Source organism: Euprymna scolopes, chromosome 40 (assembly GCF_053919585.1).
Source record: "Euprymna scolopes isolate OS-2025 chromosome 40, ASM5391958v1, whole genome shotgun sequence".
NCBI lineage: Eukaryota > Metazoa > Mollusca > Cephalopoda > Sepiida > Sepiolidae > Euprymna > Euprymna scolopes.
Genome location: NC_136521.1, coordinates 44,615,026 through 44,627,157, shown reverse-complemented (window position 1 = coordinate 44,627,157; position 12,132 = coordinate 44,615,026). Strand labels below are relative to the sequence as shown.

The following is a 12,132-nucleotide window of genomic DNA, read 5'->3' as shown; positions in this document are numbered from 1 at the left end:
AAGCTTTTCTTGGCCTTGTAGTATCTGTTCCGGCAGATACTGCAAGCAAAGACCATATGTAAGACCTTGGTTAATGTACGGGCAACTCTCCATACCAATTGTCACTACCCAGCTCCCCTACTTCCCGGGGAGTTGGTCACCATTCCCCCTTCACTCCTCACATTAAAAATCGGCCTTGTGCCTAATTTGCTCGGTGGAGGAGCAAATAAATACCAACCCCACATATAAGACCTTCGTCAATGTAGGGGCAACCCTTCATACTAATTGTCACTATCCAGCTCATATTTCTCACCCATCGGGAGCTGGTCTCCTTTTCCCTCCAACCTCCCTCTCTCTCTTCACATTAAAAACGGCCTTGTGCCTAATTGCTCAGTGGGGAAGAAAATAAATACACAATCTGTTCCGGTAGATACTGCAAGCAAAGACCATATGTGGGGTTGCCCCCACATATAATACCTTAGTCAATGTATGGGCAACTCTTCATACCAATTGTCACTATCCCGCTCCTCTACTCCACAGGGAGTTGCCCCCCTTTCCCCTTCACTCCTCACATTAAAAATCGGCGTTGTGCCTAATTTGCTCGGTGGGGGGAGCAAATAAATACCTTTTCCTTGGCCTTTTGGCAACGATCAAAGTGTAGTATCTATTCCGATAGATACTACAAGCAAAGACCATATGTCGGGCAACCCAGCATATAAGACCGTGGTCAATGTAGGGGAAACCCTTCATACCAATTGTCACTATCCAGCTCCCCTACTCCCCGGGGAGCTCGTCCCCATTTCCCCTTTACTTCTTACATTAAAAATCGGCCTTGTGCTTAATTTGCTGTGTGGGGGAGCAAATATATTCCAATCCCACATATAAGTTATTGGTCAATGTCCATACCAATTGTCACTATCCAACTCCTCTACTCCCCGGGGCGTTGGTCCCCATTTCCCCTTCACTCCTCACATTAAAAAATCGGCCTTGTGCCTAATTTGCTCGGTGGGGGAGCAAATAAATACCCCCTTTTCTTGGCCTTTTGGCTAAGATCAAAGTGTAGTATCTGTTCTTACTACATGCTATACTTATGTTTGTAACTTTGTGATATAAAGTGGGGGATCAATTTTCTGCATTAATTTAATGTAAAATGATTACCCACTTTACTACCAGTCAGTCTCCAAGCCATTCAAGTCATTCTCCAGGTCATTCAAGTTGTTTTCGAAGGATTCCAATTATTTTTTAAGCATTCAAGTCATTCTTAAGGTTATTCATCCTTAAGTTCATTAAAGTCATTCTAAGTCATTTACTTTTTATTTGTTTAAGTCATTTCAGCCCATTTTTCGGTCATTTTAGTTTATCTTTAAGAATTTCATGTCAATCCTACATTCACGCATTCATTCATTACACGAGAGCACGCGACTAATGGCTATCGGCCTTGTTTTTTTTTTTTTTAATTTGCATTAGCGTTCATTTCAACCGGCAATAATTTGCATTAGCGTTCATTTCAACCGGCAATAAACAAGACGCCATTGATTTCAATATGTATAATAAATGTTTAGAAACTGAAACAAATGTATATTATTTAATTGGAATTCATTGAGATGAGTATTATTTATTTATATATTTATTTATTGCGGACCATCATCCACATCTTTTTATAGTTGTTTCACGACGTTTCGGCCAACTATTCCTCTGGCCTTCGTCAGGTGGTAACCGCGATGGATAGGAACTCTAAATCTCCTAACTGCATTCACTGCAATTACTGCCATCCATAGTTGTTATCGTCTCACCACGTTTTCACCAAGTAAGCCTCTGGCCGGCTTTGAGTAGGATTGAAACCGCTATCTTCAGACAATTCTCACCTGGAACCGTAGAGATGCAACGCTCTATAAACTCTGGGCTCTGAAAGGGGATCAAGGTTCAATTTTTTGCTCTTATGAATTCATTTTTTTTTTAATTGTCTGATCTTCCATGGTCGGGTCCGTACCAAATGGTATATATTATTTAATTGAAATTTATTGAGATGAGGATTTATTAATTTTATTTTTATTACTAAATTTGGATATATATATATATATATATATATATATATATATATATATATATATATATATCTCCAAATTTAGTAATTTAAATTTTATGGCATAGAATTTTTATTATATGCAAGAGAAAAGAAAAAATTTCAATAAGTATATTTCCTTAATTTAAAGGTTATCGATCTCTACCCATCTCCTCAGAGTAGAAAATATTAGCAAATATTATAAATGGTTTATACCTAATTTGCCAAAAACAATAAACATAGAAAATCATAATCAATTTAATTTTGATTTTCTATGTTTATTGTTTCCCATTTCCATTATTCTCATCATTGTCTTGCATATAATAAAAATTCACTGATTTGAAAATAATCATTTCACATCATAAAATTTAAACTACTAAAGTATGATTTATTTACTCTATCTGGAATATTGGGCAATTTTTATTAAGATGAGATTGTCTTTATAGAATATTACAGCCAATAATATTTTGTAAAACCAATAATCACTGGATTTCCATACCAGTAGACATTACGCATCATATTATTCTGAAGTATATATATATATATATATATATATATATATATATATATATATACACACACAATCAATGTATATCTATATGTATACAATATATATATACATATATATATGTATGTATATATACACACATACATACGTATATATGTATATACATATATATACACATATATACATATCTTATATATACATATATATGTATATATATGCATATACATATATATACATATACACATATATACACATATACATATATATATATACACACATATATATGCATATATACAGATATATACACATATATGCATATATATGCGCACATATATATGCATATATATACACATACATATACATATATACACACTTGTATGCATATATATACATATATATATGCATATATATTCATATATATATACATATATATATATATATATATATATATATATATATATATATATATATATACATATATATTCTCCTTCCATTTTGTTGTACCAAGAATTTACTTACATATTTTCGAGGTCGGTACAACTCACAATTTATCAAAACGTTAAACAAAGTTATACGTATTAAAAATAAGTTAATCGTTTTGAAGTGTAGGATGGAATTTCTTAAATCTTGCCGCCTAAATCATGTAGCTCCCGGTTATATCTGTTATCGTATTTCTAAAATTAAATGTAGAGATACATTGGTAGTTCAACGTGTATTCTTACAAGACGAAATCCTATTTAACTCCGATACATATAATTTGTTATGTAGTAAACACCTTTTACTTTGGGCCATGGTTTGGAAAGAACTATCTTTCTTTGATAAACTCCGTTTTTCCAAGTTTTTATCCAATGGCGATAATTTTACCCGCAATAAATGTACTTCTTCTTATGATAAATATTTAAAAAATTTAATTACTAAGAAGTTTCGGATTATAAATTCGGATAAACATATATTTAATCATTCTTCTTATGTTTTGTCCAATACGGAAGAATTTGTTTTATCTGCTGGCTTACAATTTTGTATTCCTCCCCTTTATGTTGATAAAATTTCAATATTTAGTGAAATTGAATTATTATATACTCAATTAAAACACCATTCGCCTATCTCCACTGATGAATTAACTAGTGTTAAAATTCAGTTGGGCGAATTAGGTCGGAGGTTTTCTGCCATAAATACTAAATTTAGCGATTTTGTTTGGCAGAAAAATCATTTTGAAGCGGCAAAATTAATTAGGTCTAATTCCGACATTTATCTTTCTCGCCCAGATAAAGGATCGGGCGTTGTTATACTTAACAAAACGGATTATATCTCCAAAATGTTACAGATCTTGGACGATAAAAATAAATTTCTCCGGTTGAGTGATTTAAGCCATGATGACACTTTTCGTATGGAAATAAAAATCCAGAAAAGATTTCTTCAACTTTATAAAAGCGGGTTCATTTCTAAGAAGATTTATGATAGAATCCGACCCATTGGCTCTCAAAGGCCTAGAATGTACGGTTTACCCAAGGTTCATAAACCTAACATTCCTTTGCGACCCATTTTATCTATGTTGGGTTCTGCACAACACGAACTTGGGAAATGGTTGGTTGATCTTCTTAAACCTGTGCTTTCTTTTTATTCGGTCTATTGTATCTCTGATTCTTTTCAATTCGTGTCACATATACAAAAATTATCTTTATCTAAGAATACCGAGTTCTTGGCTTCCTTTGACATTAATAGTCTTTTTACTAATATACCTTTGGATGAAACCATTGGTATTTGTGCTGACTATCTATACCGTGGCCCCTCAAAATCTCCACAATTTCCTGAACGAATTTTCGTTGAACTGATGGAACTTGCCACTAAATCAGTCTCCTTCAGTTTCAACAACATTATGTACCGGCAAATTGATGGGATATCTATGGGTAGCCCTCTTGGTCCTTCGCTAGCCAACATTTTCGTTGGATTTTTGGAAAACGAATTATTTTCCAAAATTACTAAGCCAACATTCTATACACGTTACGTTGATGACACTTTTGCATGCTTTCCCTCACGGAGTGAAGCTGAACAGTTTCTTCGTCTTCTTTGTAACTTGCATCCATCGTTACAATTTACTATGGAGGTCGAGGACTGTGGCTCTCTCCCATTCCTCGATGTTCGTGTTTCTAAAGTTGGTTCTACGTTTGAGACCTCTGTATACAGAAAACCTACATTTACAGGGCTCTATCTTAATTGGTTTTCCTTTGCCCCTCAGTCTAGAAAAATAAACCTCATTAGCGCTCTTACACATCGTGCACTTATGATTTGTTCACAAAACCGTCTTGATACGGAACTTGGTGAAATCACAAATATTTTTCTTAGCAATGGATATCCCATAAATATAATAAAAACTACTATTGAACGTAAAATTGCTACATTTAATAGTGTTAAACGTATTGGTCCATCACGTTGTCCCATTTATTTAAAATTACCATGGTTTGGTCCTGTTGGCCTTCATATTGTTAAAAGGATTTCTTCTGCTACTCAACGTTGTTTTCCAGCTACTATGCTTAGAGTAGTTTACACAACTCGAACCTTTTTCTCTTCTTTTCGTAAAGATGTTTTGCCAACCATTCAAAAGAATTCTGTTGTTTATAAATTTGTTTGTCAGTGTGGAGCTGACTACGTTGGCAAGACATCCCAAAGATTGGAAATGAGAATATCCCAACACATCCCTCGGGATATTCGACTACACCAGGTTTCGAGAACATCCGGGCACTCCCAAGCTCATGAGTCCGCCATCGGCAATCACCTGATTAGTATAAATAGGTGTTCTGATCAATATTCCGATTGGTTGTTTTCTGTTTTATATAGTGCTAGGTCGAACTATCATCTCAATATCATTGAGGCGTTAGTCATAATTAACTCTCGACCTAGCCTGTGTAGACAAAAGATTCTGAAACATCAGTTGGAAATATTTACTGATTTAAAACCACCTGAACAGTGAGATTATATATATTTTTTTCTCACTGGTCTTCCAACTGAAACCAAATTCCCCCCTTTCCTCACTCGATTCTTAGTTTTTAATTTATCATTCTGACGTTTCCTCTTAGAGGGTCAGACGATAAGGCCTTAAGGAAATTTTAATAATTTCACCTGCCGGTTTTTTTTTTTTTTGTTTCTTTGGTATTTAAATTAAATTATGTTTCCTCTGAAATTTCTCCTTCCATTTTGCTGTACCAAGAATTTACTTATATATATATATATATATATATATATATATATATATATATATATATATATATATATATATACATATATATGTACATACATATACATATATATATACATATATACGTACATATATATACATATATATATATATAAAATATATATAAAAAATATATAAAAAAATATAAAAAAATACAGACAATTACTATATATATATATATATACATATATATATATATATATATATATATATATATATATATATATATATATGTATTCTTGTGTTGTTGTTCTATTCCCATATCATGTATATGCAAGTTATTCATCTAAATAAATGTTGTTTTTTTTTATGCTGATGGTCATGAAAATGCCTACGTGTATATTTTGACGCTAAGCGTTTTACTAACTCAATCATTTCTTTAACGCTCTCAACATAACGTATTTGTTATTGTCTGCTGGTAATTCTAATAAAGTTAGTAGATTTTGGAGAACGTCTATTTTTGGTGGTTTCCCTTGTGGAAATTATATACGACATCGAGGAACTCGCAGAATTGTTTTGCTGTATATATAATATTTTGGCTTAGACAAAACTTATCCACTCAACTTGTTTATCTACCATTGCATGTATATATATATATATATATATATATATATATATATATATATATATATATATATATATATATATATATATAAATTTATAAAGCCCCTTTGGGTTAAGCACTTTGTAAATATATTTTCACTCGACGCATATTAAAGCAGTTAAGCAAAGCCCATTATTTATTTGTTTGTAAACAAATGATGGTTTGAGCACTGTCTGCGACGGGCGGGCGTGGATTTAGAACACACTCGAGGAGAAATGTTTACAGCACTGATTCGTAGCCCGATGTTTAGAACTGTCGACTATCAACGCCACGGTTGTAGTTTCGATTCACGGCTGGGGAAAGGTGTTTGTCTAGCCGCACTGATGAGTTGTATATATGTATATAAACAGTCGTGCGGGATGGTCGAGTGGTAAGAGTTTCGGCTTCTTACCAGGAGGTCCCGACTTCGAATCTCGCTTGATTCAGCAACTCTGATGAGTTATAGACGACGAAACACGTGTCAGTGGATAATTATATTTTAAAAAACAATTATATATATAAGTGGATAGTCCTTTTCAAGATGTCTTTTAACATATTTTATTAATCATTTGTTCATATATATATATATATATATATATATATATATATATATATATATATATATATATATGAACAAATGATTAATAAAATATGTTAAAAGACATCTTGAATAGGACTATCCACTTATCTTGTGCTTCCGTTTTTAAAATTAAATATGTTTTTAACTCTTTTTCAAGATGTCTTTTAACATATTTTATTAATCTTTTGTTCATATTATAAGCTCTATTTCCTTTTCGGTTTTATTGAGCTTTTTACATCTGGCTGAGTTTATTTTACTTGTAAATATTAACTCTTTAATATTTATAATATATTTTAAGTTTACCATTTTGATTACCTTAGTAAACTTATTGTAACTTTTATTTTATATATATATATATATATATATATATATATATATATATATATATATATATATATATATATATAGGGTGCCCCCCCCCGCAAAAACGGCCCCCAACTCTAATTAGGTCCCGTTTCTTAGTGTTTTGTCCAAATGAAATGAAACTTTCGTCATAGCTAGTTTATTATATTCAAAACATCACATCAAAACACAAGGGTGTTTGGCCTTTTTTTCTCCGTTCTACAGCATATGTTCTAGATGGCCTCCATTTAGCTTTTTTTTGGGGGGGGGGAGTCACTCTGTATATATATAATTGTTTGTTTTTTTATCCAAAGATCTATAGACGATCTTTCTTAGGGAAAACTAATTCCTTAATCTCCTGGGTAGTTGGTTGGTTGTTTTTGTTTTACGGCATATCAACCCTTTTCAGGTTATTTAATGCCAAATCTAAAGATACGGATTTATTTAGTAGAGTATATTTTTGTTTTCAAGTCGGTTTCTATTTAACACATGGTTGGGACCCTAACAGGTACTACCACTCCGGGTCAGAGTGGACCTGGGAGCAATGGCAATTAAGGGGTGGCTCCACACTCCCCAAAGCCCGCAAGCTGGGGTCTCACCACTGGATATAGTTTAAGGTCATATCCAGGACCTCCTGGGTAGTAGACGCTAATGACGAATATTTAATTATCGCTAAAAAAACAAAAAGCAAAAAACAACAGCAAAAATAAAATCGGCATAAAACATTAGATATATAGAAATGAAAACAAAATGAGCTTAAAAAACTAAGTGTTACCTAATATAAATATTACTAACACTTTAAATGTTACCTTCAACACATAAAAGCCATACGAACAGTAATGGTTGGTTGGTTGGTTGGTTGTTTTTGTTTTACGGCATATCAACCCTTTTCGGGTTATTTAATGCCGAATCCAAAGATTTTGAAGAATTTTTTTTTTAATAGAATATATTTGTTGTTTTCACGTCAGTTTCTATTTAACCCATAGTTAGGACCCTAACAGGTACTACCACTCCGGGTCAGAGTGGGCCTGGGAGCAATGGTAATTAAAGGGTGGCTCCACACTCCCCAAAGCCCACAAGCTGGGCCCTCACCACTGGATATAGTTTAAGGTCATATCCAGGACCCCGATTGAGAGACTTTTACCCTCTGCAGGGGGACAGTCGGCGTATTCTAATGCCCCCACCGACAGGGCCGAACAGTAATGGATAAAGTTAATCCGTGAACCAAGAATCCAACCACTTCTACCAATTTTAAAACATATTCGTAGTATTAACGGATTTATTTCTGTGCTTCCTCGTCTTGTTTTAATATTTTCTCGTGATCATTTAAATCCATATGCATGGTCTACTGCTGTTAAAAAATTTCATGTTTGTATATATGTTATCACGTTTCTGTTTATCTAAATTTTGTTTTTTATAAATCCTTTTTCGCTTCATATAAAAAGACAAAAAAAATTTCCGACTATGATTTTAAGTAACATACATTTGTCTCTGATGAGTTGCTTAAAATACGCTTCCGCTATTCAACGAAACACGTTTAAAACGTACTTCATAAAAAATGAATAAAAATTGAGTGTGAACTAAATGTATTTTCTGGTTTTGGAATAATAACTAAGGATATATATATATATATATATATATATATATATATATATATATATATATATATATATATACACACTAGCATTAAAGCCCGGCGTTTCCCGGGTGATTGGAGGTGTATGTTGACCAAAAAAAAAAAAAAAGCGGTCAATTTTTTTAAACTTTGACCCCTATTATGCCCCCTTAACATTTATTGTTTTGTGCTCAAATCAAGTTATTAAGTTAGATCCATGTCCAAGGATCTATATATAAAATTTCAAGTGTTTAAACCCAAAATTGTCGGAGGACTTTGGTAGAGTTCGCAAAGGTCAAATCGTTGAGCTGTGACCCCTTAACAGCCAATTTTGTGGTCGAAAACCGATCACAAAGATTTTCCCAAATCTCAGTACTTTGTATATCAAATTTCGAGTCTGTAGACTGAAATTTGAGTTATTGTGTAGGGAAATTTAGACATACAGACACAGACACACACACAGACGCGTTCACTTCTTATATATATATATATATATATATATATATATATATATATATATATATATATATATATTAGCAGGCCTTTCAGTGTTTATATCATTCAAACACTAGCGTGTTTTAATTTATGGTTAAGTGGCAGTTTTAGTCATTTAGAACTGGTTTAAAGCTTCACCGCTCACTCATTTTTCAACAAGTTTCAAACAATTATTACACTTTATAGATCACCTTCTCAGCTATATTGTGAATTTTCTTTTTCAATTTTCGTTCAATAAAACAAAAGTTATGGTGAATTTAGTGGTGTTCAAAATCGTAAAAAAAAAAACGTAAGGAGGTAAGCGACGCTTTTCATAACTGGTTTCGATAACAACTACGTCTCTTCAGCGACTAGTGTTGCTACTAATTCACTGCTGTCGCAAAAAGAAAAGTAACAAGTTAAACGGACAGAATGAAAGAATAAAAGGGAGATAAAGTCACTGAAAATCTTTGTCATTTTACCATAAATGATTTTTTTTTTCTATTTAAGATATTTTACAGAAAATATTTTGGAAATTAATTAGGATTAAGAATAGCATTGAACAACGTACGCAAGTTGTGAACTTGTTTTGGCGACAACATTATTTCTCGCTATGGCAATGTCAAATAGCTACCATGTTCCCTAGACGTGACTAGCCCTGATTAAAAAAAAAAAACGATACTATTTTTACACCAACCTAATATATTGTAGTGGAGTCGACAAAGGTGAATATAGGAAAACACGACAACTGGTGAGAATACGAAGAACATTTATATCCAGAACAGAGTTAGTGATACAGGAAGATTAGTAAATCCATGGGGAGTCGTCTTTGTACGACATCCGGATAGCTCTCATTGAGCGGTCTCTTCTTGCTTCTTATATGGCTAATGGATAAGTCCATCTTAGTGATTATAAGGGTGTGTATGTCCCCACAACATATATAAATAAATAAAAAAAAACAAAACAAAAAAAACAACAACATATTCTTAGTTCTAGTGAACGTAGGCTTATCAAATATTCCTCTCGAATGCCAACAAATTCAACAATTATTATTAATCTCAATTGACGGAAAGAAACTAAAATTTAATTCGGGGTTTTTTCCTTTTTTCTTTCAGCTAACGTCCCATCAGAAATTGTTATGCCTACATCAACCCACTTCTGTAAAAAAGGAAGCGTGGAAAAAAATACAATAGCCGTTCAGAAAGTAAAGCCTCTTATTATTTAACTAAAAAATTTGAAGAGCTACAAAGGCAGCAGTAGTACCCTCAAAACGAGCGACCTTTCGTGCTTTCGAGCGAAAGAAAAGTAGGGTTTTTATATCAGTTTTATCCGGGGAAGCAATACAAACGAGACAGGGCTAATAATGTAAAACCATCAAAGACGAATGTTACTTCTATGTCTGTCCGTCTGCGCCACTCGTTTCTTAAGTCTTTAGTATGAAGTGAGCGAGAGATGAACCCCAGTCTCCCGGTCCATTAATGGACACCCTTACCATTAGGAATGCCTTTGTATAACTCGATAGGAGTCCAATACTCTATCGAATCATACCAAAAATTTAATTTAACGTTACCGAACATGTTGTAGCCTCAGTCGCAAAATAGACAAAGAATAGAAAAAAAAATCTTCAACTCATTTGTAACAACGACATTTATTTCCTCATTCTCCCGTCATGCGTGACTTCTTGTTATTGCTATAACGTCTCTCACGATATCGTCCTCTCGAACGTGTTCTCGAACGTCATCAACGTCTTTAACGTGATCGTTGTTTCTTGCATTTTTATAGTCTTCGTTTTCGTTATCGTGACGTCATTTCGCTCACTTTCTACCCAACACGCTGTAACCTCTGTCGCAAAATAGACAAAGAATAGAAAAGAACTTCAACTCGTTTTTTTTTGTAACAACGACATTTATTTCCTTATTCTCGCAATGCATGACTTCTCGTTACGGCTGTGACATCACTCATGTGATCGCCCTCTTAGCGTGCTCTCGAACGTCATCCATGTATCTAACGTGATCGTCTTCTCGAACGTGTTCTCTCCTTTTTATAGTCTGTTTTTCCTTATTGTGACGTCATTTCGCTCACAGCTCGGTATTTGCATATAGCAGTCCGCGCTATGCTACATTAGGAAATGAGTGACGCAGGCGGACAGACATCCGAGTAACATTCGACTGTTTAATCTCCATTATTAGCTGTGTCTCGTTCGCATGGGTTCCCGAAAGACTTAAAGAATGATACTTGATGTCCTTTTGCTAAACGCACAGGATTCTAAGAGTGTAGCAGCTAATGAAAAGAGAACCATCAGGTCGCCTTTAACTATAGTCGGCCACTTAGCTATTCGGTAAAAGGCGCAACCAAACAAAACAAGCTCTTTATTCCAAGCAAACAACTTAGAAATAACTTGTATACAACGATATCCATGACTTTATCGTTTAGTATGCTTTTGCACAAACATATCCAAGGCCGCTGGATGATACTAGCATGATAAAGTGAAAGTAAGGATGACCGTACGTTCAATAATTCTATTTCTGTTCAAGAATATTTTCCTGTGCGTGTTTCTATATTTACTATTATTGTCTCAGTCATTTTATTATTCATGAGTTTTTTGGTTAATGTGTGTATTTATTATTATTTTTTTTTCTTAAAGATTAAATGATGTCGGAAAGACGTGAAATACAGTTTGTCAAATCGTCAAGATAGATGGTTGACATTTCTTATATTCGAGCAGGCGTATTTGGTTAACCCTCCTTGCGTGACCTG

The 12,132-nt window shown here is 33.5% G+C and overlaps 1 pseudogene; it reads left to right on the top strand.

Annotated features, from left to right (window-relative positions):
* Positions 1–1,005: 1,005 nt before the first annotated feature.
* On the top strand, positions 1,006–1,142 carry LOC145265807 (U2 spliceosomal RNA; annotated as a pseudogene).
* Positions 1,143–12,132: the final 10,990 nt, after the last annotated feature.